Below are 25,966 nucleotides of genomic sequence, written 5' to 3' on the forward strand. Positions count from 1 at the left end.
CATGCACCTCCACATGCAGGTTTATATAAATTCACATTGCAGTTAGCGGTTTCAAAGTTTGACAGATGTTAAGTTTACACACAGATAAGCACGATGCCACAGACTCAGCCAGTTCCCACACCCTCCTGACCACCAAGCACCCCTTGCCCTCCCAGTCTGCTTGCACATCACCACCTCCTACTGCTGGCTCATCCTCACAGCATCCCTTTGGGTAGCACAGCCTGGCAGCCCTCAGTAGTTGCATTTGGATTTTAAAAATTCCAACAAATTTTAAATGATATTCTGTATAACCTTGGAAACAGCTGTGGATGATAATCGTGGTCCAGGCAGATAAAAGCTGGTAACAGATGACTGAAAGAACACACTTAGAGAGACACAGAGAGAGACGGATGAACTGAAACGCCTGTACATTTCAGCTCTCAGCTTCGTGCAGGGCTGCAGTTTTCTGGCTTAACACATCAGGAGACTACACTAGAAGGGTTTATTATAATTTTATTTTCATATCTGTTCAAGGAATTCCCCCCTCCCCCACAAACACAGGGGTTTTGTCCCTCTCTTGGACAGAAACAGGTGATATCAGAACTAAAAAAAAAATCCTGCTTTTTATATAACTCCAGTTATGTCAGATTTCCCCCCACAAAAAATTGAAATTTTTGGAGCATGTTAGTTGTTAAACCTCTGCTAAATCAGATTTCTCCCTTTCTCTGCCCCTTCTAGCCAAGTGCAAAGGGCAGTGGGCAACCTCTGTGAGCTTCTCCTGGAGACTGAAATTGCATCTTGTTATAGGTATTTCTGGTAGAAAAGTACCCTTGGCCCACATGTGACATATCCGTAAGAATCGAGCTATTCTATCTTTCAAATGTGTAACTTGCACCTTGGGATAAGGTCCCAACCTTCTCACCAGGGGGGGATGAGAACTCCAGGTGGGGACACCCTTCCCACACTGGCTGCAGGAGCACTGGACTGTAACGCCACTTCTACTTACTTCTTCCACTAAGTGGTAGTGGCTACAGAAGATGCCAGCTCCTGCACCCTCATGCTCTGGTTCAAGACATACCTCTCGTCACCACCATGGTAAATGGAAGACCAGATCTGCCACATGGACTGTACTGATTTATCTGCATTAAGAAGCAGGTCTGCTTAAACTTGTCAGGTCATCCAGACATGAAGGTGTTCTTAGTGATTAAATCCTGGAAGATTATTTTTTCTCTCCTTAGAGAACCTGAAGGAAGGGCAAAGTTGGCTACCTCTGGCTCTGACAGCTAGCTTGGTTCACATGCTAAGTGTAAAGAGCAGAATATGTCGAGGTCTGCATGATGGGGTCACACCTCCATTAGGAAAGCATAAAAGAACACCAGGGTTATGCTCATGACTTCTGGAAAAGAAGAGCCTTCATCACCCACCAGGAGTTTCCTAGGGCAAGTTTCTAGCTCGTCTTCAATGTAATACCTCCCTTACTTTGCACACACCCACATCCTGTTTTTGTGAATGCTGAATCTGTGCAAAATAAATAAGGCTGTTTTACAGGGGTCACTCATTTCCTACAGCCCAAGCTTAGAAGCAGAGAGTTTTGTAATTGGAAATCAGAGCACTAAAGACCCGTCATCATTTTCTAGGTGACAAGTTTTACAAAGATCACGAATGAACAGCTTCTGCCCTTTCCTCTCTCCTTGTGCATCTCCCAAAGGGAAGACAAATAGTTAATACCCGATTACCTTGATAAAATTACACATCTCCACTGCTCTGCATGTTTCACCTCTCAGCTCAGTCAAAATAAGCCAGACATGATTGCACCAGTCTAGGTCCCCACAAACATACAAATAAGGAACAGTACTGCAGAACAGGAATGCATTAACCCTTCAGAGCTCTGCTGACACACTGCTCTGGGCTTCATTATCACCTCTGGCATTTACACCACTGTATGCTATAATTAGAAGTGTGTCAAAATCAGGCAGAGCATTGCCCGTTGCTCCGCTGACATGAATACCATAACCAGCAGAGCATGAGGCAGAACTCTTATCTGAGCTCTTAACCAGAGACTAAGTCTTACCCTCTTCTGTTTTAAAAAGACCATATTAAATGCTTTAAAAAGAACATCAGGCTGGTTCATATTGCAGGGACCCCAGGGACCCAGGTTAACACCATCCTCCTGCCCTTAGTTCATATTATTGCAAATGGGGCTGGGGATAACAGGAGAAAGAGGGCAGACTGTACAGTGAGAAAAAGGGTTAAAAACGCCACAAGAAACAACTGTGAAAAACTGACCTTTGGAAAACAGACTCATATGTCAAGTACCATTTTCATAACTGATTAAATATATATAAAAGTTTTTATACAACTGTATTACTAGACTGTTAAATATGTATACTCAAATGTTTCCTAGAGTAGAATAGCTCTGCAGGAGTCATTCCTCACTCAGTAAACAGTCACGACATTTTGGCACACTTGCTACATTTTTAAAACCGGAAACCTCATCAATATTTTTTCCTTTGTTGCACCAACCTGAATCCTTCTGTGTTTGTGTGTTATTGACCTTTTCACAGCCATTCACTAACTTCAGATGCTTAATACTTTCGAAAAAATGCAACTGACCCCAGTTAGTAACAAGCTTTCTAAACAGGAGAGAAATGTTTATTGCTTTGTGCTTACAATTTGCAGACTGTTGTACACTATCCAGCCTGAGAATGACCAAAGTTCCAGTTAAACAATGTGTTTACACGACTGACATCCCAAAGAGGAATTTTTTGTTCTGGGTTTCTCTAACTGCTCTAAAGGCTGATTTCACACACTTTTATCTCTCACCACTGGAAAGACTATAAAGCTAAAGCAAGTTTTTATATCCACATTTCAGGATACTGAAAGTATGGGGCTGTAATAGAAATGCTGACATTATCCAGTAATGGTGGTGCAACCTCTCTACCATGATTATGTACAGTTGGAGATAATGAGCACTGCTGATTCAGGAGGAATGTCTGATTGGCCTGGAAAATGGAGAAGTGTTGGATAATCTGTTTCCTGAGTAGCAACAGCCTGCCTGAAGAGCATAAACAACGGAGCAGAGCTGGTAAGGAAACAACAACAAAGTCCAATTGTAAATCCTCAGAGTTGCCCTTACTCCCTTCATTGTCCATGTGATTGCAAGCGACCTAAAGGATTCATTCAGGACTTGTGCTAAAAGAACATGACAAAGTTACCTGGAGAAGTGAGGAGTGTGCAGCACAGGTGGCAGAGGAAGATCTGATTACGTGACTGAGACAGTGGGCACCCAGTTGAGAGAGCACAGAGCACTGATTTTCAGAAGAACTATGTTCCTTCCCATCCTCTTAAAAAATCAAACCCCTTTAAAGTATTTCAAGTTCAGCACCAAAAATGAAGGCACACAGAAAATACTCACAACACGCATGCAATACGACATTAAAACTGCCTGAATAACCTGCAAAAATTCCCTTGACATCTCTGATATTATATGGGAAAAAAGCCTAATAAAACTGTTTCAGTAATTTTAGTTTAAAGAGGGACAGGCTCTTCCCCTCCTTCCCTCTATTTTAACTTTGCTTTCGGAGTTAGGGGGAACGGGAAGGAAGAGACAAGATATTTGGTGAAAACTGTTCATTAGGTTGTTTTCCTGTACCACTTCTCTTACCAAACATCATTTTAAAAATATTTACATACTACATTTCCCATTGAATGATAATTTTCTCAAAAACCACCTGTTTGATTGATTAAAAAAGTTCCAAATGTGACAGTGTGATTGGCTCTAATTACTATTAATAAATGCATAATGAATGTTGATAAGATTAACAAACCTTTCAAAAAATTCATTACTATATTCATTCTACAGCATAAACTCCAAGTTAGCAGTAATGCCAGCAGGCTATTAATATTCCCAGATTAACAAAATGCAAGCAGATCATGCAAGGATGAGCTGGAATTTTGCAAAACATCACCTGGGTAAATATTTATCATAAAAGAAAAAAGGTGTAAATTAATATTTGTCTAGCACAGGGTATTACGGAAACAGATACAGAGGCTTTGCAACATTCACCCTGAAGGAGTGAATGTATTAAGACAGTGGAGCACAACGTCCTTACCCATAAAATGGGACGAAAGGAGCCAAGTGGCTCAGCGGTCCCTCGATGCAGACAGCTATGCTTTCTAGGAGCACAGCTCCACGCCGAGCCCCATCCCGGCTCGCTACGGCTAGAGGAGAGCGGTGGTGCTGGGGGCAGGTGATGGTTCAGTGATCCAGGGCCCTCCTGCTGTGTGAGCTGGGCTCTGCCAAGTTAGGGATGAAACCTGCAGGGAGCTGGGTGAAGCAGACTGTCGCAGTACCCGTTCGAGCATCACCCTCGCTCAGTTAACAACCTGGTCCCTCGCTGCTGTGTTATCAGTACGGTGGGGAGAAGGATGCTCCCCTTGCCTGCTGCCAGAAAGACGCTAGAAATCGCAGTGCTCTCCGCACCCCAGCAGCACAGCCTCTTCCCTCCCTGATGGCAGAGAGCCCACGGCAGCTCCAGTCCCCGAGTACAAACCAGTCCCCGTCTCCTTCCCACCTTCCTCACCAAAACCAGCCCACTCCCTGCAACGTAACCTGCAACCCCAGCAGCTCCGTCCACCCCGGCATCACCTACTGCACTGCAGGAGAGCTCAGGGAGGGAATACACACTTCGTGGTTGGTTTTCCGTTTGTCCAATGCCCTAAGGCACTTCCAATTTAGTATGTTTTTCTTTTAAAGTTAGTGGAATTGAAATAAATCCATACTGTTCACCAGTTTCCAGCTTACGTAATCAAAGTCAACTGTGCATTCACAACTTCCTCCCTTCCCTGCGCGCTAATCTGACAGCAGCAGAGGGGAAATGTAACAGGGGGAAAAATAATCTCCTGTGGCACTGTCTTGATTTCCCTGGGAAAGTAAAATGCCTTCAGTTTATAATGGCCTAGTAATGAATTAAACATTTCAAAATCCATGAAGGAACCTCAATAATAAGATCTTTAAAAACTGCAGACACAGTGAAAGCAAAGGGAAAAAAAGAGAAAAAAAAGACGCAGAAATATGCTTGAAATTAAGTGGCGACAAATCACAGAGACACAGATACGGTGAAGCAAAGCAATAGGCACAGCAGGGAGAGGGGGGAGAATCCGTCCACTGGTCTAAGTTCACACATTCAGCATCCGCTTTCATCAGATACTAAACAAAACAAAGTTACGGAGGCTACAGTTTTGTTCACTTACCAAAAAGACCTAACTGGAGTTTTAACACACAGAAATATCACAGTTTTAAAACCTTTTGTCTGAAAGCTGATACAGGCTCCCCGGTCAAATAGAAGTCTATCACTCCACTATGCTGGGAGGTGCCGAGATCCAGGCATTTGCATGGCTTAAAATGGCTGCAGTAGTTCAAGGCTTCTGTAACTTAGTGCACAACACCATGGAGCACAGGAGAGGGGTCTCTTTCCTGGCTATACACTATTTTAAATTTAACAAAGCCAACATAATTAGTCCCATGAGCACCCCTCCAGTAACAGCTTCAGCTCCCAGCACCAGTGAGCTGTATGCTATGCAGTAATTATACTACCAAGCTGTCAGAGCCTCCTTATCTGCATGCAAATTAGTTCATATGCTATACATCTGCTATAATGACAGTATTAAAACAAGAATTTTATAATGAAGCCATCCTCTTTATAGCAACATAGCACAATTACTTTATTAACATATTGCACATCCATGTCTGTAACTGTTCTCAGTCAAATAGCCATATTTTCCATTCTCCCATACAGCAAGATCTTCTTTGCTTCTCTCCCAGTATCTGTAAATAAATACAAGGAACAAGAACGGGCATTTCTAAACTACCTCTGTACAACACCACTCCTTCATTGTTCCTGGGCAAGTACTGCACCAAATGCCATTGAGCGTGACTGGGTGAATAAATATTCCCATAATGCTCCAAAAGGTTAGGAGATGAAACAGTAATAATCAAATCAGCAGCTGTTTGCTCCCAGCCTTGACATCAATCACCAGCTTCTGTGATGTCAACTCGCAACTGCCAGCACCACGGCCAAATGGCAGCAGGAGGGGGACCGCAGCCCCGCCACAACCCCGCGTCCGCTCCCAACGCACAGATGCAAAAAAAAAAGATGTCAAGCAAAAAAGGAAGCACGAGGCGAGAAAAACCTTCACAAGCGAGGCGTGGGCAACCGGAGCTGGTGCCTGGGTGGGCTTCTGCCTGGAAAAGGCACGCCGGTGGCAGCTCCACCGCAGCAAGGGTTTTGGAGGCGGTGGGGGATGCAAAGAGGAGATTGCAAACCCCTGCCTCCACCCCTCACAGCGTCTGCAGCGTGTCGGGGCTCCGCACCGCCGTGGAAGCATCCTCGCCTCTCTGAAACACGCAGCAGTGCTTCACAACACATCAGCATCAGCTCTCAGCCCCAGCCCTCTTTCAAACATTAGTACTGGGAAAGTTTGGTGGCTTCTCAGTCCAAAAGCTTTTTCCCGGTTTGGTTTTTGGAAGAAATATGCATTTATCTATAAAGGTTATTTACAGTAAGTAACCTCAAAGAAATAAAATCAATAGAGGACTTGGACCAAATTTCCTTAGGAGTTCTTCATTACGTTGTGATCAACTGCTCAGTTCTTACACAGTTAAAAAAACACGTAGAGAGCTATGTGATCAGCCCCAAACCTTCAACAGATCTTTACGCCTATTTCTGATTTTAGGTCTATTTTTAACCTTGCAGCTTTACTACCACAAGCCACTTTGCAGGAACTGCCAGGGACCTGCACTCCAGCCTTCGTGCAAGGACATACCCTGAGCCCAGCTAGACACCTCTCCAGGGTAATAAGGGAAGGTGATTCCTAATAACGGGAAATGCCGATTCTGGGACCTTATTTCACCTACTGAGTATGACACAGCTTTTATTTATACTTTTGAACAACTGATTACTTTTCAAATGCCTACTTGGGAATAGAACAGTTGTGCCTTACAGGCATACTCCATGAGCAGGAACAAAGGCAAGTGGAGGGGAAAACAACCCCAAAACCCCCTTTTCCCCTTTTATGTTGTTATTTTCCCAAGCACCGGAAAGGTGTGGATAGGTCTCAGCCAAAGTTTCAGCACTACTTTGTTCTACATGCAAATCGTCTCTTTCATTTCAATTATCTTAAAGTCATTTATAAACATGACTGCCATTTCAAAGCCACAAGAGATAGGTGAGAATTACCATGGACAGCACAAAGATGTTCAAATACTAAAGGAACCCAAATCTTCTCTTAAAACCTGTATTTACAGCTTCAGTAAAGCCCTGAGTACTGACACCACAGTGCATGAAACTACAAACAAAAGAGCTAGGGAAAGGCACAGAGCAATGCTGCTTTCTCCTCTACAAAAGCTTGTTTTATTTTTGTCAGCATAACCTGTAGTTTGCTGGGTTTCTGTGAGATCATGTATTTGATCAGTTTATGAAAGGGATGATATTATTTGTTTGCCTGCGGGAACAGGGTCACTGGATTTTGTGACCCTGGAGTTTATTCCAGCACTTGTTTCCCATGAGAAAAGTACTAAATTACCCTTTTTTTCCTTTGGGAGAGGGGAAAACAAAATCAGAATATATCCTAGTCCTCCCGCAGCTACTAACAAGATCCTTTGTAGCCTTTGACACCACCTCATGAAATAATGCAACACAAGCCATCTTATTAGCACACAGCATGCACCTAACCAAACCCACCGCATTTTCAGAGCAGCCCGTCATGCAAGGAGGAGCTCAGTTGTATCTGCTGGAAACCTCTTCTGCTGTGCTGCTGCTTAAATCGCTTCTGTACTGCAGCTGAGAAGGGTGAACACTATTGTCCCTTAACGTTCACCAAAAAACCCTGTCAGTAGCTGCGGTGGGGCTTGGGTCACGTCCTGGAGGTGGCATCTATCTCCGCTAGCTTTCGAGGCTGACAAGGTAGACATCTCAAACTGAGCTAGTGTTTCACAGACTCCCTTTGCTCTCAACGGCAAGACAAACACACTCACCCAGCGCGCTGCGGCAGACCAACAGCCACCTCACGGTGAGCTGAGCTGCACTCCAGGAGCATCGGTTTCTCTTCACAGGCCTTAAAGGGCTTCTAGGACGTTAGCTTACCTGTAGGTATCTGCAGTCAGGTTAGATGAATGCCACCTTGAGCATAACCAACCCAGCATCGTCAGCCCAGTGTCACCAGCCTGGCTTCCTCGATGGCACTGAATTTTGGTGTCAATCCTCCTTACCACTCTAAGTCCCTTTGCAGTTTACCTGACAGCCTCACCTTCTTCATCCTACCCCTGGGATTGCCCATCCACCCCCTTCTCCCTTTTCCATCTCTTCTCCTGTGCCTCTGTGCACTCTTTCAAAACTAGATAGGTTTTTTCAGGCTCACTGGTACATTCCCCATCACCTGCCTCATCAGTGCCCCAGACATGCTGGCTACGCACCAGGCAGGTTTCTCCTCCGTTGCATTTTCATGATATACTACAGGTCAGTTCTCTACCCGAGACAGAAGCAACACCTTCTGCCATCTATTGTAATCTCAAAGTTTCTTCCATCAACTGAATCAACCATGAGCCTCCAGCTGGGGCTTGGGAGCTGAGTTACCATTGCTTCCTTACATTTTTGCTGCATTATTACAGAAGAAGTTCTGCCATCAGCACAGTAATCTGCTAGAAAATAAAACCACATGGAAATCACCTGCAAGGTGTGCTATGTGGTGGGACTGCTTATGTAGGTCAAATTGTATTTTAAAAAAATCCTAGAGATATAATTTGGAATGGAAAAGTTCTCCTTTGGGTTGCAACTGTGTTTATTAAGAAGCCTCTTATGAATTCCAAATTTTGAATCTATCCACCATTGTTTTTTAAAGGAATATATCACATAAGTGTACACAATTGTTGTTCCCAGATTTCAACAAGTCAACTGTATGCTCACAGCTCATACATTTTGAGTAATATTCATGAAAACGGAAATTATTCTTTCACACTTTAAAAAAAAAAGCCAGATTTGACAGTTAAAACAACACCCACAGCATTCGAGAATCAGCTCAGGATCGGTTCTTGATCCTGTTACCATTCTGGCCGCCCAAATCATTGAGATAAGTATCGTGCAGGCTCCTCTTATAAAAAAATCTTCCCAAAGCCCATTCTATGCTGGCAGTCAGTCCCTGAAGAATTTAACAGTTTTCCATGCATCTTTGGCATTTTTTCTCCCTCATGGTAGCAATACTGGCCCAGTTGGGTAATTGTGGTAGAAACACTGCAGAACCACCTTGAAATACTGAAATACTGAAGTGACCTTGTTTTTTAACATACTGTAATATACTTAATGTGTACATGACCCACATTAAAACTTACGGTTTGAGCTTTTTTCTCCTCCTCCTTTTTTTTGTTAAACAATTGAGACTGCTATTGCTTCTGAGCAAAGTTTAATCATTATAATATATTAATTTTGTAATTAAAAAAATACGGAAGCCAATCCCAAACTGGAAGTACAATGGCTGCACTTCACAAAGGAGAGATCTGACAAGGGATGAAGTAATTTATTCATTCCTCCTTCCTTCCCCTAGAAATTAAATACTTCACAAAAGATCATCAGCAAGATACTCAATTTGTAGACACTAACAACCTTGGCAGTGCCCTTTGCAGAGCAGAACAGCTGTTTAGTTGATGGGCACTTTGCCCCAGTAGGAAAAGTTACAGCCTTCTCCACCATAAACACTGCAGCATTCTGCTTTTCAAGCACTCTTGCTTTGTGCCTAGCTTGCAAGAGAACCCTGTACGGAAATACTGCCACCAACATCGCAAAGACTGTTAACCTGAAAAATTGCTCTGTTCTGGCATTTGTTTTGTCTTAAGTGTATTTAAACTCCAGCAAGCATTTACATTGCAGACAAGCTTCGTTGCTTTCAAAAATCAAAGGAAACAACAAAATGTGAGCTTTCTGAGATTTTAAAGTGCTTAGATCCAGCTACCACCATTTAGCACTGGCCATTATCCAGCTGTGGTGCCGGACCTCCCTGCAGAGTCCCCCTTCAACCAACTACTCAGTTAAAGTATAGGGAAATAAATGAGGTAAACTCATTTCACCTTACCTTTAACTGGGCTAAATGCATTCAAGTGCTCACTTTCTGCAGCTCACCTGACTGTTTGCTTCTAACTGTAACATTTTCTTGACAAAAATTTTTCATGGGTCTTCCAGCCCTCAGCTGAAAAGAAAAAAAAAAAAAAAAAAAAGAGGCGCAGCAGCATCTTCCTCCAGCAGGCTGGGGAACTCACCAGCCTACAACCTTTATGTGGGGTCTCAGAAATCTTTGTTCCTGCCATGCTTTCCCAGTCTGATGTTTACAAGCATGTGTAGGGAAAGTAAAGTAGCGTCAACCTCAAAATATCAAAAAACGTGACTTTGAAAAACTGGTTTGGGTCTCTGATTTCCAGATTCCCTTTATCTGCGGTGGTGTGTGCACAATACTTGTACTGCTGGCAAAATAAGCAATGTTGAGAAAGGCAGTTTTAAAGGGCTTCTCACATCCCATCTCTAACCATCCCAAATGGGTAATCCTAGCCTCGTTTCCTTTTAATCTTGCTGGAGAAGAAAGGTAGCTTGCATCTAGCAATATTTCACAAACTATATGGCTCAGGATGCAAGCACAGCAAAGTGGCTGTTCTTTTCCCTGCACCTAAACAAGACTTTACTATGTACATGAGACACAAAGTTCGCCCACAACCATGGTTCCAAATAAGACCACATTTTAGGAAATACACTGCAAATGAGATTTATTTTCAGTATCTCAAACAGTGCAACATCAGACAGAAGCTTATAGGAAAGACATGGACTTAAATCCAGTTTCAGAATCCCACTTCTAAGATCTTCAGGAAGCTGGACTATTTAGTAGAAACTCAAGAGGTAAAAGCAACAGTTCTGCCATTGTTTACTACCTTGTGTTAAGTGATTAATAGCAGTTTATTGCCTCAGTTGCACAAAAGAACTATGTGCCAACTCTTCCGGCTGAGGAAAAAGCACCATGTTGCTTTGCAATTAAAAACAACATGGAAGAGTGCCAAGGGTGAAAGGTGGAGAAAATCCTAATCTCCCTCAAGCAGAAGGAATGAAGAAACAGAGCTATGGCACAAAATCTCTTTCTACCTTTGTTCCTGCTGCTTCTGAATTTATAGACAGTTGTGGCCAGTCCAAGTGATGGTGAGAAAACCGAAGTGGAATCTGTTAACTCCTCTTTCCAAAACAGAGGGAGGATTAAACACCAATTAACATGAAAGATTACTGAGTCAATATGTCTTTCTCTCTTACATACTGCTATTTCATGTTTGGGAATATCTGCTGACAACTTATCCCATCCATCTGCCCTAAACAGTGTTTTCTCCGTCCTCCTACGCACTATTCTCTTCTGCTTACAGAAACACTGATACACATTCATGGTGAGAAGCCACTGTTACTCCACATTCCTTTCCCAACCAACAGACCCTCCTGACAGCAAGTGGCTACTCAGGGTGCCAGGACCACTGACTACTGTCCAACGAGTTGTTTCAGAGACTCCCTTCTACATCAGTTTGCTTAATAAGTTGTTGGTAATACTGTGCATATTGATTTTACACCGAGTGTCTGCAGCATCCAGCACAGCTCTGGGTTGTGACTAAGGTGCCCTTCCCAGGCTACTCCACACTATACCAAGAATAAAAAACAGTGAGAGCGCTTTAAATCTGCTGTCCAGTATGCACGAGCTGTCATCTTTAGCTTTACGTTTAAGCCATACTAAAACCAACATGAATGGGACTCATCAGCTGTTACAAACACAAATAATCCTTATTCACTACAGCCTGTCTGGAGATACAGTGGTCATTCCCAGCAGTGGTCTGCTGAAGCCCTCTGCAGATTTTCCTTCTTCTGCAGTGATGCACAGAAAAATTAGAAAGATTCTGGTTTAATAAAAATACATGCACTATATTGGAACATATTTTTGAATTGATACAGAAATTCAGCAGGAAATAATAGCACACAAAAAAAAAAAAGGCAAGAGAGCTTTCAAGTGTGACAGCTTTCAAGTCTGATTGCATAGTCTTTCTCAACTCTAGAGGTGGGCCTCTCACAGGGAAGGTAAAACATTCCATGCTTCAGTAACATACAGCTCGTATTTCTCAAGCTCTCTGGGAAACCTTTTTAAACACTCAGCATCTTTGCATCTAGAAAAGCTGTGCCTGGTGCAGGGTAAATCCACTCCTATTCTGTCCTCAGCTCTGGCACATTGAATTTTCTAAGGAAAAGGGAGTATTTCCCAGCTATCTATGTGACATTAAAAATATGCCATGGAAAAAATTAATTTGTGGGTAGAAAGCAGGAAAGAAGAATTTGCTTTTGCCAGAGAATTCTTTTTTCTTTTTTCTTCTTAAGCAGAAAGTGTCACAAGTTCAAAGTCTAGCTGGGAAGGTGAGTTCAAATATATATGATAAATGTATCTCAGTTATCACAACCACATACTTGCTATACAACTCACACACAAACACATATTTTACTCTACAAAAGCATCTTTAACACAGAAAGGCCATTCTTCCTCTGAAGCCTAGGATTAATTTACATAATGCACCTTTATAGTCCCTTTTTAATGTGTTCATTCCTGTTAATAAAGAAAGATGTTGCAGGCACAGGTTTTGGCTTGGTACATGCTGCAGTGGTCCCCCAAAAAGACTGCATCCGAAACCCCAATAAAATAACCACAGGAGCAGTGTGGCTGCTTCTTTCTAACCTGGAGTCGATACAGACATAACCTACAAATCATGCATAATTTGCTGTTCATTTGCCACTGTAAAATGAAGACCAGGAGGAAAATAAAAGGCTTTTATGACAACCCTGCAGCACAGCTAGTTGCAGAGCAGGGCTTTGGAAGCCATCTCAAAGGATGCCCAAAGGTGCTCCTCTCCCACTGTACCCAGCTGCTCCTGAAATTCAGTGGCAGTCGGGCACCGCGGCAGAAACCTTGGCACCTTGTCCTCTGCTCTTACTTCTTCCACATATGTTCTCTTCAAAAAGCATTTTAAGACCAAAGGATGAGCCAAAAACCTGGGGGGACTTTTGATCATTCCCAGCGTGGAAGATCTTACGTGGCATTCGAGCTCCTGCAATAGCAGCAAATACAGCAGTGGCCCTGCCATTGTAGCTCTGTTATAACTAAAGAAATACATATGCTTAGAATTCAAATGACAGTTTCCACTATACATAGGCTGAGTTTGTTCTCATTTTTTGTTTGCTCCTGTCCTCTCTTCTTGAGGTTTAAAGGAAGCCCTCCTTGAAGCGATGTTGTATAGGACACAACTCTGTTCTGAACTTTATTATATCCCATAACTTGATATACTAAAATGACTAAAAGTCTGGCAACATTTTAAAAGAAACCCATGGTGCTGTTGATCAAGGCTATGACCTACAACTCACTGGATAATAATTTAGGGGCTACAAAAAGTACTCTACCCTCTGTGTTTCTCAATTATTCCCAATACACAGTCCACACAACAAGATTAACATGAAAACCAGGCAACATCAGAAAGCTCTAAATTTTCACAATAAATCAGCCACTTCCCCTTCATTATGCTTTCCACAGTTCATATTATTTCCTTTCTGGAGAAAATCATGACTAGTTACTGTCTGCCTTCAAAAACAAAAGTATCAGCAACATTTCCACAGGGATCATCTGAAATGGATTTCTAATAATGTATGGGTTAAAAGGTTTTCTTGTTCTCCCCTTTCTGCATCAACATTTAAACTTTATGGTCCCGATGACACAATGAAAGGCACATGTGCTTAATAACAAAACTTGTAAAAAAGTATGTTTTAAAACATAAAACCGCATGCTTAAATATAGAACAGACGTAAACTCCGGCAGTCACTTAATACAGAGGAACAGGTTCTATTTATTCCCCCAGCAGCCAGCCTTAGCATAGGAATATCTGACGCGGCAGATAAAGGCTCTTATCCTGGGCTGGTTGCATATAGCACTTCATCAGTACACTTAAAGGCACTTTACTAAAGCAGGGATGTATTGTTATCCCTATTTTACAGAAAAGGAAAAGCTTCCCAAGGTTATAAAAGAGGGTCAGAAACACATATCTGCAACCACCACCTACGTACCTTAATTCCCATGCTTTGCCCATTAAGCCACACTCTAAGAGCTTCACAGATTGATTTTTTACATAAACATTTAACTCATTTCTCAACAAACCTATGACCATTCACAGTATTTTATCTGCTGAATTGGATTTAATTAGGCCAGCCTTTACTATGATGTCCAAGTACACAACACTAATGGTCCATCTATCTATCTCTGGAAATGCAGAGTGGAAGCATTACTTTTGCTTAAACTTTGGAGGAAATACAGATGGCACAGATGGATCTCGCTTAAATAGGAAGATCAAGAAATATTTCAAGTCTTGACAATACAAATTTAGGTAACACTTAGTAAATCTCAAGGTAGAAGTCACAAGGAACAGATTCCTGAGTTCGTACCAGTTCAAGTTCTTTTGGAACCTCCTTCTTTTGGAGGAGTAGCACAAAATGCCATGGCACAAGTTAGAGTAACACATACAGCAAACCAGTCCCCACGGTTGAGACATCCTATTGTTCCCTGTGAGGGAGGTGACACCCAGAAGTTGTCACCCTGCTGGCCCATAACTTCCCCTATACCTCCATGCACCACAAAACATGGTTTACAAGTCACGTCGCCCTCAGTCACATTCATTTTGGCCAGACCAGCTGCAGATGGCAGCCCGTTCTGAGCTCCAAAGGCAAAGGGAAGCCTCAGAGTACATCTGATCAGAAGAGTCCAGCTGAAATGTTCTTGTAAGTGACTGTTTCCTTTGGTTTCTGCTGGCAGCCTGGGGTGTGCTTACCTTTACTGCCTTCCCTGGTTCTTTAGCAGGCATCATCCCAGCAGAACAAGCTCAGCCCAGACGTGGGAAGGCTCTAGAGTTTTGCAGCTGCCTGTCTGCCTGGCCTTCCCTCCTCTGCCTCAGTTTGCTGTCTTGTTTTATATGGCAAAGACTAAAGAGTTCATTTTTATAAAGTGCTTGAACAGGCTATTTGATATAAGCCTCATTTTTCAGAGGTGTCAAATACCTTGGCTCCTGCTGAGTGCAAATGCATCATCGCTGCCGAGTGCCAGGGAAGCGGGACTCTGCACGGTCATGAAGCAGGAATGGAGCCAGGCTGTCCCACGGCACGAGGCTGCTGGCGGGCAATGCACGCTGCTTGTCCTGTGAAGTCTCCCCGCGTTTCTGGGAGGCAGGTAAAAACTAGCAATGTCACTTTTCAGATAAGGCAACCCAGACCAATACCATCAGTGCCTTGCTAGAAGTGACAGACAGAGTGAAAATGCCAAAACATTCATAAAAGACTCTAGTCCGAGGTAACTGCAGCCTTTATTTACAACCCTCTGTTTCACAGCTCAGTCACTGAGGTTAGCCTTGAAGCTTAACACAGTTATCACTTGGAGGTCTGTATTTTCTATGGCTTTTATTCTGAAATACAGCAGAGAAATAAATGAAATGAATAAGCAACAGCTTTCGTGGAGAAAGCAACTGAGAATCAGTCGCGCTAGACATCGCCCAGACTGTCTTGCCTGTTCTGGTTGTGACAATGTGGAAACAAAATATAACTGTGTTCTGTACAAACTCACATCTTCGCATGCAAAAATTCACGCTGACACCATAGCGGTACTTGGAGGAAGTGGCTGAAATGTTAGCATTCACCAGGAATGATTCCAGAAATAATGCAGCTACTGTTCCCATTCCCAATCAAGGGAAGCGCATGGCCCACAAGCACCTACACCGAAAGGGGCTGCACTAACAAAGGCAGATCCAGCACCTAAAGATTTTTGAGAGTGCTGTACTGGGAAATAGTGGGGAAACAGGACACTCTGGACTCTCCAGAGATCACTTTCTATTTTCCTGGTTATTTTTGCAAGTGAAAGGACTATAGAAAAGTATTTAAGCTACTGCACCCTAGCAGTAACTAAGGTTTATATTGTTTACTGAGGTCAGAGAGGATTGTCTCACAAGTTTTTACAGCCTGCGAACAACTCCACAATTCTAAAAATACCTGAGTAACTGTCATGGCAGGCAACCAAACACGAATATTTTTTCCTGTACAAAATCATTTCTGACATACTCTGCTTTGTCTGAGCGCCAGAACACTTTTTTCAAAAACAAAATCACTGTATCTTGACAAAAGGGGAGGATGAAAGCCAACATCTTGTGCAATCACCCTCAGCCCCCGGGGGAGTGAGAGAGGCGGAACAATCCCTCCCCACCATGCCCAAGGAATTATCAAGTTGAAACCCCACACTCTGGAGAAGGCCAGGCAAGAGCAGGAGGTCAGAACCTGATTGCAACAAAAAAATCAGTTTGCGATCTTGATTATAGAATTGCTGTTAAGATACCATAATACATTTTTTTTAAGCAGCTCATTACCGATTTATTAAAACATCAGGGCTTCTTTGAGGCTGTTGGGGATTATTGTTTAAACTGCTATTGAAAAGTGTGCTGATTCACAGCACGGATAATTCATTCTTATGCCAATACAGACACACATACGGTGTGTGCGTGTACAACTATATTACAGGTTGGGGTTTTTTTAAGAAGCGATTTTGCATGCAGAATAAGTGTGTTTTTTCACATCTGGACCATGAACTAGATAAGGTCATTTTCAAATAACAAACCGTAACTTACTGTAGCACTAAATGGTACTTCTAAATAAACATAAATATTATTTTGACACTTGGATTCTTTTTACAGCAATAAACAAAGTCATTAATAAAGACAAGGCGGCATGCCTCCACGCTCCAGGAGATGCCAGACCATCACCTTTTTGAAAGGGTCAGGTGGCTTTAGAGAGAGGTAACAACCTCAGTAATGCCTTTAGTCTGTCTGGAGATTTTCTCATTTGTTCAGCCTGAGACACATGTTGCTTTTTTTTCCAAAGGATTAACAAACAGAAGAGGAGCCATGCTGCCTTGACCAAGGTATTACTTTTAATAAGAAAAATAAATGCTGATTAGAATACAAACTAAAAGCAGTTCTGATGAAGTGGAAATGTTTTTCACCCCCACCAATCAACAACTGGACCACAGCAGACAGTTTCATTAAATTGACTGATATACTAGAAACCTTTGACAGCGAGCGGTCAGTTTGAATTTTGGCCTCAGTAATGAGCTCTCAAGTTCCCTCTCTGACAGAATGGGCCACAGCGGTGCTGCATGACTTCATTTAGCTTCATTTTATAATTACAAGCCTGTTCTTTACTATTTTTCCCCAGCTTAAATACCACTTTTTCAAAGCCATGCTAAGGAAAAAAAGAAATGAAACCAATTTTAATGAACTCATGCAAATATAAGCCTGGTGAAATGAAATCACAGACCTAAGCAGAATACTGCATTGAACACATTTGTATGTTTTATGCAAAGCTCATCTAAATTTGAGTAATTGGACCTAATTTGGCAATCTGCACAATCAGTTTGCAAACTTCAACCACTGAATTTTAAGTATGAGCCTGAAAAATCATTAACATTTGTATTTATTGCGGTGGCCCTGATCCAGCACAGTACTAAAATCTGTGTTCAAGTGTTCTGAATGAGGTCTTGGTGTACACGCAGCATCCAAGAGAGTATCAGGAGCTCTAATTACAAAGAAAAGTCACTGATATTTTCAGATCACACAATTTTAATCTCAAGTCTTTGCAGCTTAAGGTCAGGAGCCTTCCTCCAAAAAGCTCACTGTCTTTATTCCTTGTCCATGCCATACTACCCGAAAAACATTCCCCAGATCATAACCACTGCTCTACTGCTTTTCACCTCCACCCTCTCCTCTTCTCCAAGAGTCCCTGTTGCCTGCTGTTCCTCTCCTCATGCAGATGGTCCTTTCCCTTTCTATATGCACCCAGTTTCCACTGCACAGTGCAGGAACTGGATGTGCTCTCCATGCTACAGGAGCGCAATGAGAGCACCAAAACAGTTTATTAAAGGGCAGTTCTCCCATGCTGTCCCCAGCGTGTGTTTTGGCTGCAATAAGGGTTATTTTTCATTTGTGTCTCATCTTTCTTCAACAAAAAATGCAATGGGTCTTGAACTTATAAAAATGTTCTTGCTCTAGATATCTTAAAATACTAGAAAACTGTTTCCATTCAATTCTAGTCATTACTGTTTTTTCCTGCAGACATCTCCATAAAGAGAAGGCAGAGCACATTTATCAAGGTGAAAACTGCCAGTCTGAATTTGAATCAAAGTCTGAATCCATTCCAGTGGGAAGCTTCTCAGCATCCCAGCAACTCACTCAGATACAGGAGAGTAAGCAGCCTGCACTGGCATCATCACCCCTCTCCAAACAACCAGAACACCACCAGAGTTTAAATATGGCTGTATGTCAGTAAAGCGATTTTAAATCATAGGCATAGCCAAGTTCTATTAAGGCAGAACTGCAGTAGATCACATGCAAGTTCAGTTTCTCTCCATGCGTCCTCATGAAATGTGTTAATTGCTCACAGCTCTAACACAGATTTTCAATACATCTGCAAGACACAACAACACACATGCTAGCTGGGGGGAAGGGGAAGAGCTGATCCTTTTCAGTGTACAACCCAGGGATATTAAGCACATTTCAGCATCATGGCTTTCCCCCTTCTAAAGCCTCCCTCTGCTATCCACTGTTTTTTTTCCCCACCAGCTGGTACACCTCTGGCTCCTGGGTACCTATCCATCGCTGATGTGGTGGGAGGCAGCTGGCTCACACACTCAGCCACAAAGCTCCACCACCCTCCACGCTGGTCATGGGGATTTCTGCACTGGGTGGTGAAGGACAGGTGTAACTGTGTAGTGATGAGCAAACACTACAGCCCAGCACCTCGAATCCCAACAAGTCCTACCTCCTCTTTCTGTATCTCTAATCAGGTCCTTATACACTGCTGACAAATTGCTGTCACAAATTAGATTTGATATTTGTATAGGTCATCTTAAGAAGCACAACTTGAAGCAATGTGACTTAGGCAAGAATTCAGAGGAGCATTTCCCCAAATCAGGATTGCTTTGCAAAGCAGGTTTGCTGCTCCTGGGACTATCACACTGTAGCCAGTTACAGATATATACTTTCTCTTTCACCGTTATCATCAGATTGCTGTAGTCAATTCTCTCCAATTAATCTGAGAGTAGTAAAATCAGACCTTTTATTTTGCATCAGGAGAAAATTTCAAACTTATTCAGCTCCAATGCATTTTAAGAAAATTGCTGCTTGGGTGGAGAGAAGTCTCTTGTGGAGAAAAGCTCAGGCCAGCTCCAGCTGTAAGCACACAGGACATGCACAACACATCCCACAGACCTAAGTATCTCTTTATATGGAATAAACCAACCAGCCAAACCGTGTTCAGGACATGCTGCTCTTTCGACTAGGAACTAGCAGGCCCTCACTAGACAGGCAAGTGAGAAATTGCTGCTCTGACAACACAAAATTCGAGAAAGAGCGAATCGTCTAACAGAAGTCTTTCCCCGCGACTGCGTGGCAAACCAAGTTCCTACATCTTGACAACTCGTTTATCCCAGCCTGTCGGCTTCTAAAGAAAGAGTTGTGGTATTAAATTGGCTTGAAATGGAAGATGTCACCAGAACTGAAGTTTCAAAATGCACCTGAGCAACAGTGCTCTTTTCGCTACTGAAAAAGAGAAACAAGAACTAATGAGGTTTAAAGGCAAAAGGTATTACTGAAGGGTAACTGGGCAAAACCACTGTTCAAGTCACATCCAAGGGAGCTGAATTTCACCAGCTGGTAGAAGCTTAAACTGACTGTGTTGTAGTCCCTCCAGTACTCAGTATAGGCTTGTGCTTATCAAGCTCCGAAGTCTGATCACTAAACCCGATCCAAAATGCTAAGAGACTATTCCTGTCAACAAGGGCTCAGCCAGGTGTCTTTATTAATCACAGCTAACAAATATTTTAATTCTGGGACCTTTGGGAGGAAGGGGCGGAGTGGGGCTATGTACCTTGTTTCCTATGAAGAGATGACAACTCAGATCTGCAGTGCCTGATTAATATTTTATGGTTGTGATCCACTGGGTATGCAGTGTAATTCTGGTGGCTTGTTTTGTTCTACGTTCGCTGCATCTCCAATGTTATTTGCCACAGCTTCAAAGAACAACAACAAAAAGAGGTTTCATTCCCGCAGGACAGCACTGGCTGACCTCTCATTGCTTGGTGTAATTCAGAGGGAGCAACCGTTAAACAGGAACTGAAAGTGCTTTTCAACTTTTAAAGGGGAAAAAATGGCACCACAGATTTACATATAGATAGCATTTCAGAGAAGAATGATGCTGATTTCTCCTGCCTTGCATTTATTTACCAAGTCATCCTAACAGAGCAGTCAGAAGACAAGCCTGAAACAGGGCACTGCTGAATGTGCATCTTCTGTGTCATCACCAACAGTTCAGCACGCTAGCATTAAAATGGCATTAAAACACAGCATGATCAATGAAAAGGGATAATGAAAGCAAAACGCATAGCTTTAAGCACAACTCTACAACCGAGGTCCATCCTAGGACTTTGCAGAGGTCTCTGATCTAACTTTTTAGGGAAAAGAGGACAGTAACTTAAAATCTGACAGTCACTGAGGACAGGCATAATGGGGTCTCTCCCAGATCCTGGCAATCGCTGCATCCCAGAGGCACCAAAGCAGCCCCCATACCATGCCAACACTGGCACACATCAGACCTACTGCCTTCAGGGAATGCAATAGTAAAGACGGCTGTTCTGAATCAACATCTTAACACATCTCAGAAAGCTTTCTGCTTTCATTGCAGTGCATGGATGGGGTGATTTTTATTTTTTTCCCTGCTATTCAAAGATCTTTAATAGCATATTACTTAAAAACTTCCATTCTCTCTTAGGAATACAAGGGATGCTTGTAATGCACTCTGTCTTAAGAAGGTATGTGTCAGTGAAAGACTGGGATATTTCTAGATCTCCAGTCTCTTTATGCAGCTTAATGCTAATGAAAGGAAACCATTTTTTGCACACAGTGAAAGAGAACAGATGGTGTCACAGTTCTGCTGTGGAATTTAAGCAGAGTGACAACCTATACAGCAGATCATCATCATGGGTGAAACTCTTTTTAGGCAGTAGCATGGAGGGTTTATTTGTTTTTTATTTACTCATTACTATCCACTATCTTGAAAAGCTTTTGCTTTCCTTGTAACAATGAAACCTAAGAAAATGGTGTGATAATCTCACCATCCTACAAAACCTCAGAAGACACATGAAGACCACTATTTTAAACACACTGTGAAGGGACAGCTGAAAACTAGCACCTCATATTGCAAACTGTGGCTTTCCAAGCATGTAAGTATTCAGACACCATTCACTGGCAAGAAAACCACTGATGGCTTAAAAGGGACACTGTCAAGCTGAAAATCACTCCTCTGTCTGAAATCTGGTCCCTAGTTTCAATTATGCCTGCAAGGCAGATAATAGTGGAAGGAGAGGTCTTTTTTCAACTTTAATAATTTTATATTTTACACTTTTAGATGGCAATATTCTATGTACAGTTCACCTCACTGTTTCCTTCCTAGATTCACCTACTTTCATCCTGGAGAAAAACAGAGATTTAAAAAAAAAGCAGATAAAAATCACAGTTGAAAATTTATCCAGAAATAAGGAATTTAAAAGGGACTTTTCTATCCCACAGATTTGTTGCTGCTGTTTACTAAACTGTTAGCTGAATTTTTCTGACCCTACTGACAACAGAGTCAGACATATGTTTTCATGTACTGATCCTACTAGAGGCATCTGAATCCCCACAAAGCATCCCCCTCTGATGAGACAGTCCATACACATTTTGAAGTTTTACAATATTAACTGTTTTCATGCCTTCAGATTTAGCTTCTTTCAGCTTATTTGACCTGCCTGTATCAGTATTTTATAGTGCATACCACTAAAAGCAACAGATGATGCTCATCCGCTCCATAATTCACATCAACAATAGCCAATCTCTGCTCAGCTCATATCCCACAAGAAAAGGGATTAATCCAGCAGTGACATCCTGGGAGAACAACAAAGCTCAGGCTGCTGGATTAGGGTTCGGACCCCTCCAGGAATGGTCTGGGGACACTCCATTCTCGCTGAAACTTTGGAAAACATTTGATGATGACAACCCCGTTTCTTGCACAGGGATGGATGTATCCAAAGCTGCAGCTGCCAGTTGCAAGCCTTATTACGGTCTTTAGAGTGAGATGGGGAAAATCAGGTCTTAGATAGATCTATAAACTCAAATAGTCCTACGGGTGTATTGCTATTTGCAATGTGCTCAATTCTGACTGTGGAGAACAACAACGATCAGCCTGTAAGATGCTGTGAAGCCGAATTTATATATTCAGGTTTGAGTTTACGTAGATGAGGGACTTGAGATCCAGGGAAAGCAAAGCAACACAGGCACCATTGTACTAAGTGCTTTGGTCTCCTGTGGGTGACTGTGCTCAAGGTATTTGTGCTCCCCTAGGTCTGGAAAACAGCAAAGTTTAAAAGTAAGGTCTAATATTGAAGAGAAGCTCCACTCTTCAATACCGGCAAGGACCAGCTTAAAATCCCCCCATTTAGCCAGAATATCTAACTATCAATATGTATATGTGGGGATAAATTAGCACTTTCTCATGCAAAAGGGGATGCCACGGCTCTTTCAGAGACCTAGCACCTTCAGTAACAGAGACCAGAGGATCCATCCATCACACAACAGCAAACCATCCCTGCCCCCCGAAGTGGCAGTACTTACAGGAATGACTGCCCAAAGATACATTTGGGATGGGAGCGCTTCAAGTGCAAGTAAGTGGCAAAATATTCAGTGACTGAATTCTCAACTCACTTGCAGGAGTTCACAAGACATAACCTGCTGATTAACACATCTTGCAGGGAGGGTCAGTACCACCTTCTAAGGCTTCCTTCAAGGAGAAGTGAAACACTCAGGTTTTAAGGCATTTACAGGGCATTTCTTAAAACGTGTCAGGTAAAATCACTACTGTGCTCCAAAGCACCCAGGCTCTTGCTGCAGAAACTCAACAGCTATTACACAGCAAGTGTGAAGTGAAGAAGCAGAAAGAGAAGAGATTGTCAGTAAATAGTGTTAATCCCTGCAGGTAATACCCTTTCCGTTAAATTGTGCAGCATTTTCCAGTCTGCAGATTCTCAATCCCATTTAACATCTCTCTCACACTGCAAGCAGACACATCTGAGCTCCCACTCTTCCCCCCACCCCCAAATTCTGCAAGGCTGTTTTTGCAGCAGCAGCCAGTGAAACTCCAGGCTGCTGGTACTACCCCGGGAAGCTGCAGGGGGGTGGGTGAGCCGCACAAAAGATCTCAACACAAAAGGCCATCCTTTTCGTCCTTTCTTCTTCTTCATTTTCTCCAGCTGAGCCATAGTTTTATTCAATCAACACTTTAAAAATCTATGCAAATGTAGGAGGGGGTAGGGACTGGGGGCGATAACATGGGGCAAGACCTATTTTTAATACAAACAATCAAATGTGGTGAGTGAGGGGATGTGGGGAGCCTTCAGCTCTCATCTTCTCCCTTCCTTCCAAACAAGCCCTTTAGCCCACTTCCCCAGCGCTCACAAAAATCCATGCAGCACGCTACAGATATTTTCCGATTATTTTTTTTCCAGGAGAAGACGTAAAGGGCATGACACCAAAAGGACAGCGAACATCTTTGCATTCCCAGCAAGACCCGCACAGTGTACATAATCATATAAAAAACATGGCTGGCTGGTGCATCGACAGATGCAAACGAGAAATACCAGACTTAGCCTTATTTAGATCACAGCAAAATTAAATGGGGAGGAGAGGGGGAGGAAGCGAAATAATTGTGGCTGTGTAACATGGCTGCACAATTTTCAAAGCCTCACGACTGCCAGCTTGCAGGGAGCAGTGAAAATGTGTGTCTGCCCTAAAGGGAGCTGTTCCTGCCACCCCTGCAGCACAGCCCATTCATCCAGCTACCCATCCAGCAAGGCAGGCATGCTGGCCAGCAAGCACGAAAGGCAGGGAAGAACTGAAATAGTTTACCTGATCAATGCAACTTCACGGGAGCCGGAGGTACGAATTCCAGAAGAAATGCAGCAAGGAAGAAAAAAATCTGCTTGGATCCTCCTGGCAGTCCACACACAGGCTCATCTACATGCATCTGAGCAAGCCCTTACCAGCAGCTGCTTCTTTTATCAAGCCCACAGGCACAGCAAATTAGTCCGGTTAGACAGTTCAGTCAATGTGGGCTATTCACAGCGTGGCTGTTGTGTGAGCCCGGCTTCTCCTGTCCCCCGGTCCCCGGGTAGGCACCCGCCCACCTCCACATGGCCCTGGATAAACAGGCTCTCACAGCACCCACGGCGCCAGCCACATGATCCTGGCAGCCAACGCGGGCAACCGGCCGCACCTCTCCTTCGCCCCGCAAGATGCCGAGATCCGGGTGAAGAGGCAAAGCCCAAGATGGTTTTACTTTAAAGGGAAAAGCCTTTTCTCCCCACCCACCCCCACCCCCCTTCCTTTCCTATCTTTTTTCCCCCTATGGAGGAAAAAAAACAAACCACAATCCAACAAATCCAAAGATCTGAAGGTGGGTAGTATCTCCCAAATCAACTTAATTCTGAAAATGAAGTGTCACTCTGAAATGAAGTGTCATTCAGACTCCTAATAAGCACAAAGCATCAGACTGAGACCCTGGATGAAGCCTGATACGGTCCCAGAGAAAGATGCTGACGACAGCTGGTGCACCCTTGGTCTGTACAAAGCCATGGACTGTCAATTTTGTTGTTTTAAAAAAGAAAATGTGACAAGCCCTTTTCTTCTCCTCCTTTCCCCACCATGAACCATCTTAAAATACGCATATAGAAACAAACACGCACATACTGAAATAAAGCTCTAATGGGGTGGCAAACGGAACGTGCTGCCTGACATCCTTGGGAGTGGGGAGCAATCCTGGTGGACACAGTACACAAGGGGCTTGCGAAATGCATTCACGAGTGGGATCCACAGGGTCACACAGAAAGATGAAACATTTTTTATAAAAGCCTTTCAATTTTTCTATCACTGCACAAAGGAGAGAAGGGTCAAGCCCTTCTCTCCCCCCCCCGCCCCCGGCTCTCCCAATGTGTCTTTAGGACTACCAGTGTCCTTTTTCCTCCCCTCCAATATAGGAAGCAAGTATGTAAATGGAGGGGTGCTATAAATACACACACACACACACACATATACATATATCTCCTATAAACACAGTTTCTCTTGGTTATCTAAACTGTCCTTTCATAAAGTAGCACAGTTAATTGGAACAGCTCTCCAAGCAATCTGGCTGATTGCTGATGGCTGCCTACTTCATGTCAGCATTTGCACTTAACTTGGAGTTAATGTAAGCCATCCACATAAACCAAAGGTAAACACTGATAAGGTATCCGATTCTTAAAAAAAAAAAAGAAGCAGGTTTATCCAAAAATGGGTTAATAGAAACACGTTGTCACATAACATCACCCAGTTGTGTAGCTGGCTTCAAATCCTGGCTCCTGGAGCCATCAAACAGAAACCACACAAACACAAAACTCCATAAAAACTTCTTCCTCTTCTAAAAAGGGAAAGGAGCTCAGTGTTTTTATGGCTCTGAAAGAAAAGTTTGAACTTACTCCCGAAATTCCTCAGAGGCTTAAGAAAAGACAGAAGAGAATAAAAGGAGGGGAGAGATAAAGAAAAGGAACAAACCTCATGCTTCCTATCCCATTCCCAGCTTCATAATGTTTTAAGGCTGGCAATATCCAAAAGCAAATAAAGCTTTAATCAGGACTACTGTCCAAATGTGACTGTAGGCAGTAAAAAAAATCTCAACAAGGGTAAAGGCTGGCGTTGGAAAAGCTCTTGGAAATGCGTCATACATTAATTTCAAACTTGGAA

At 42.9% G+C, this 25,966-nt stretch overlaps 1 protein-coding gene across 27 annotated transcripts in view; it reads right to left on the reverse strand.

Moving 5' to 3' along the window:
- Positions 1–25,966, reverse strand: part of MAGI1 (membrane associated guanylate kinase, WW and PDZ domain containing 1) — a 355,855-nt gene that overhangs the window by 108,572 nt on the left and 221,317 nt on the right. Inside the window, exon 1 of one of the 27 annotated variants that reach the window (XM_055707405.1) lies at positions 24,098–24,408. The exons of the other annotated variants lie outside the window; for them this stretch is intronic. The gene's annotated coding sequence lies outside the window, so the exon portion shown is untranslated. Of the gene's footprint in view, positions 1–24,097; positions 24,409–25,966 lie in introns of those variants that run through there. 27 annotated transcript variants of the gene reach the window in all.

Source organism: Falco cherrug, chromosome 4 (assembly GCF_023634085.1).
Source record: "Falco cherrug isolate bFalChe1 chromosome 4, bFalChe1.pri, whole genome shotgun sequence".
In the NCBI taxonomy this organism is placed as follows: Eukaryota; Metazoa; Chordata; class Aves; order Falconiformes; family Falconidae; genus Falco; species Falco cherrug.